Here is a 5,324-nt window from a genome sequence, read left to right on the forward strand (position 1 = left end):
TGATGATTCAACCCGATTTTAAATCCCCAGGTTTAAATATATAACAGGACTAGGCATATAACATAAACGAAGAGTTTAATTGTCTCTAAAAACAGATGTTAATGAGGGCAATATTGGTTTAAATTGAAAGTAAAAAAAAAATAACCCCCAGAAGAAACCATTCTGATTGTCCTTGTTTCAATGATTATTAGGTGCAAAAATAAATTAATAAAAGTTATTTTATTAGATATGTGGAAGCTCCTTGATTGTAATCCATTTAAAAAAAAGCTAAAGATAGTTTTATTCTTATATACTAAATAAATACATTAGCTTTAATAACAAGTAATGCATCAATATAGAAAATTAGAACTGTCTATAATGATTCAATCTGTCTGCTATTTAACAAAAATAGTTAAGTTATCTGTTTTCTCATTTTTTTTATTCCAAAACGACCCCCAAAACTTTTTGTTTAGACTGGATCACAGTTCCTGTTTTAATCTTCATCCTTAGTCTTTGTCCTACCCTTGTCCCTTGGATCCTGGTCCTGGTAGTGGTTCAAATATTTCATTGAGAAATAAGAAACTCCAATCTATCAATGGTTCTCCAAAATCTTTGTCATAATCATCTGACCCTCTGGCTTTATACGTAGTATAGTGGAAATGTTTAAAAAATTAAGAAGAAAACATAATTTTTAAGACTTCTCACTGATTTGGTGGTTGTAATTACAAATTCTTACAATATTGACATAGAAAAAATAAAAGCACAATGTAATGGTTCCTCTAACTGTAAATACATTTAAAATTCTAACTCATATTTTTTGTTTTGATTAACATAATATGCTAGAACCAGAAATTGAAATGCTTTTTCTCCCATGGAAGTAATTTGACTGAGAAACTACTTTCATAAATTTTAAAGTATGTTCTGTGTTTTCAGAAGTACAATCAAATGCACAGCTCCCACCTTTTTGTGTGCCCCTTAAAAAAGTGTGTTTTTAACAGTGAGAGAGCATACGGCATTTATTGAGGAAGAATCCTTATTGGTGAAGAATCCTTTAATGTTGACGCTGTCATCATAACCAGAAGTAAATATTAATATATTTTGGGTCTGTAAAGATTTATAAAACAAATTTTAAAACAATTGTTTTTGTATAACACTTTTTTAATACTTTTTTTTTTTTTTTACCAGTAAAATGTCTACCGTTATTCTGAATCACTCTGGATGTTCTGTGACTTTAGACTTAGACAGCATGTATTGTCATTTTGTACACACAGAGTGTATACAAAACAAAATTTCGTTTCGTACAGCTCTCATGACATTACCATTTCTTAAAGTGCAGCAGTGATCAAATGAAAACATTGTGGGAGAAAAAACATGGTGCAAAAAAAAAAAGCATTGATATGGTCAGTTTGTTCTGGTGGATATATTACTTTTGAAAATAAATTACTTTTTCTTGACAAAAAAAGTGGAGCAATGGCCTTTTATTTATTTTTTTAAACTTTTGCAAAAACAGTTGCAAAAACAAAAACAAAAAGTGTGCCTTATGGTGGCGTTCAGCAGTATGTGCCACTTTAAACATTATGAAATGCCTTTGCCATAAGGCAAAGGTCTTCAAATCATTGGAAAAAAAAATTATGGGACCCATCCAATCAACAATATTATGTTAAAGTTATAAATGTTTTTTATTTCTTTTTTGTGTCATTTAAAACACCTGCACAGCAATTCACTTGAGACTTAAAAGAGGCATTATCTTTTTATTGAAAAATATCTTTAAAGTAGCCTATTGGTTCTACACTTTACCTGTACGACTAAGACATCATTTGATGAGCTCACTGAAACAACAGTAGTACAGTGCAGATGCAACTATACAACTGTAGCCTTATTTTTCTGGATTTACTTCGGGCTGTAAGTTCCCGTTCAGTGGATGTGGCATCAAGCATGTCACTGTTAAATAGGTCGGACCTAGCTAGCAATCCAGTCAAGTTGGATTTTGTGAACAGTCGGAAGCAACCGACATCCAGCTTAACTCGGACACCAATGAGCTCTCCAATTAAGGTGGAAAGCACGACTGTGCGCTATGCAAACGACCAGAAGAGTGCTGCAGTTCCATTTTATGGCCACAGGTGGCAGCATTATCAGAAAAATCTATAATGCTTCTTTCATTTTATCCTCTGTGACTTAATACCTTATTAACAACCAAAATAAAACAGGCTCTAAAATGCATCAAAATAAGAACTATTCTTGTCAAGCAGCTGAATTAAATACCAATTTTCTGACACAATTCAGGCATACAGTTGATTGTTGATGTAGAGTGACACTGCAAGATGTGTTTCCTCACTGCAGCAGTCGGAGCAGCAAATGCTCCCTCACTTCCTTTAATCACAAATTATGGAGCATAACTAGCAAGGTAGCAAGACGCCATCATTAGCAGCAGTGACCAGAGGCAACACAATCAGTACAGTATTAAGAACTCATTTCTCACATAAACTCTGTTTGTGTATGTAGGCTTGTTAGCTGCGTGGTTCGACATCTGTGTTGTCATCAGCTCCTCTGAGGCTTCGGAAATTTACTTCTCAGAGCACAAAGAAGGGTAGTCAGGATTTTTTTTAAAGGATATTTGTTTTCTCTTTGTAATCATACACCCAGTTCACATACAAGTCATTGGAAAAATGTAATAATTGAATCATACTTTTGTTTTTATGTGGACAGCCGAAGCGAAAACAAATGGCATGTTTTTTCCGCCGATAAAATATGTTCTCCTCCTCAATGTTGCATCAGCATGTTTTTACAAAGGCCTCAACTGCACAAGCTAAACTCTGCCTCCATTTGCTGCTTTGTATGCATATTTCATTTTGGTGTTTATCCTCAAAACACAGCATCTAAGCCTTTTAGATTTAGGACATGCAGTCGGTGGAAACCTGCTACTTCACCTCTAGATGTCACTGATTCCCTGCCTGAAACCCCCTCCCTCTGCTCATTTTTTTTTTGATTAATTAAGCCATAAAAAAAAAACTTTATAATTTCTTTTTTTTTTTTTTCATTTTCTTACATTTTTAAAAGTAAAAGTTGTTTTCTGTCATGATCTTGGCATTGATGTCTGATCTGATTACTCATTTCACACTCCTGCAACCCGCATTAGTCTCTATTTAACCAGCCTTCAAACGGTCATCAGTGCCAGATTATTTCGAGCCTTGGTGAGACTTATTCTAGCGCAACTGTGTTCTGAGTGCCTGATCTCTGCTTGTCTGTGTACCGTACCTGGAACTGTGACTCTGTGTGATTCTAATAGCATGTCACCGATGTCGGCTTTGGCTTCACCCTCTGGATTGTCCTAACTTCCTTCGTCTGCTCGGTTATCATCTCCTGCCTGTCTTCCGACCACCGACACCTCAGCTTCTGGGACTCTCAGCGACTGCCTTGACGCCTTAGCAACTGACCGTCTACAACCAACCTCACCCTCTGGCCTCGGACTGAACTATAAGACCAGGTTAGTGACTCACACGTTTGTGATCATCCACCTACATAAAGAAGTGGTCACTAACCTGCTGTCTCAACCTGCAGAGGTTCCTGCCCTAGACGCCAACGCTCTTTAATAAACCTTTGAGAAATCTGTTAGTCTGACTTGAATACTGGAAAACTTCTGATCTGACCCTGACAGTTTTCTATTGCAAGTAAAGCTGGTTTACTTTTCACAGTTACAAATTAAGATTTTATACTTTAAACTTACATCTCCACAGTTTGAAGTTAAAATGGGCTTACAGTAATTTATCTTATATTTAACCTGAGGCTGAAAATGGCTTTAAACTAAAATACATATACCTGGTTAATAGTGAAGACTTTTATGATGCTTAAGATACCTTAATGACCTGTCCAGTACATTATCTAAATAGAAATAAAGCGTAAATAAGAAAATGCACAATCAATAGATATTTTAGGGTGGATATGCTAAGGTAAGATTTTGCTCAACTCTACTCAACCAAGTACTATGTGGCTGCTCTTTAGCAAATATAGAAATTAGATTTGTAACATCCTTAAGAGGATCTCTATGACCACAAAACACGTTTCTGTACATGACATGTCCTAAGCCCTACTATGTGGGGAAAATTACAACTGCATTTGCAGTTGTTTCCATGTTGTTTTCACAATTTGGGTGATTATTTGTATAACTGAGACATTTCCGGACCTATACCATCAGTTTCATTTACTGCCGATCTGTATTTTTTGGATTCTGGAGCACGGTGCGCCACTTACCGTGCTCTCTCGGTCATTCTGTCAGGATTTTTGTGCGTTTATGTTCCGATTACTCTGAGGATCTGATGTCTGAAGACACATTCATGAGTCTGTCTGTGACTCTCTCAAACTCACACATGTTGCTCTTCAATTTACATGCAAACTTCAAAACTCCCAATATATCTGGGTTTTGTGAGAATTTGTTTCTGGAAAACATGTGTTTCATTTGGATCTACTCTTCTCTTATCTCTGAGTTCTGCTTAAGCAGTTAAAATGTGAATAAAAATGTTTTTGAATGGGAGGTGTGATTTAATAGTTGCAGCATGGTGAGTGTGGTAATTATGATTAGGGCTTTTTTTTTTACAGGATAAAGTAATCTTAATTATGTGTGAGGGGGACTTTATAACATTCCTTTAACAAACTGGACAAAGGATCTTGAACATGGACCAGAGGCGAGAAGATGAAGAGCAGATGTGGAGACCCCTAAAGGAAGACTGAAACAAGAAAAGGTAGATGTGCTAATGAGAACTGGTATTTATGCTGTCAACATGGTCAGCTTACTCCTACAATAATGATTTTCATTTATCATTTCAAACCAGATATTTAATTGTATATATTCTTACAGACTGTTTACTTTTAGAATTTTTTTTACATGTTTCCTGAATCCTGTCTTCCTTCTAACACTGAAGCATTTCATTTTACCATAGCATCCTTTGGAAGACAATGACACAAGAATTATAATGGGTTCCTCTAAAAATCATTCAACAATGTTGATTTTGATGTCAGAATGTTTATGAAGTTAAACGGGACACCGATATGTCAGAATGCACCAAATCTTCATGTTCTTTCCCCCAATGTGATTTATTTCTTCTGTCAACACATACCTTGACCTTTTCAAGCTTTATCCAGATTATCTTAGTTGAAAGGATTTTTTTAAATCAAACCAGTAGGACTAACACAAAAAACACATACAATTCTTACCATCAACTTGGGACATATATATACACTCACCGGCCACTTTACTAGGTACGCCTGTCCAACTGCTCGTTAACACTTAATTTCTAAGCAGCCAATCACATGGCGGCAACTCAGTGCATTTAGGCATGTAGACATGGTCA

Source organism: Cyprinodon variegatus, unplaced genomic scaffold (genome assembly GCF_000732505.1).
Source record: "Cyprinodon variegatus isolate N-32 unplaced genomic scaffold, C_variegatus-1.0 Scaffold1298, whole genome shotgun sequence".
Lineage (NCBI taxonomy): Eukaryota > Metazoa > Chordata > Actinopteri > Cyprinodontiformes > Cyprinodontidae > Cyprinodon > Cyprinodon variegatus.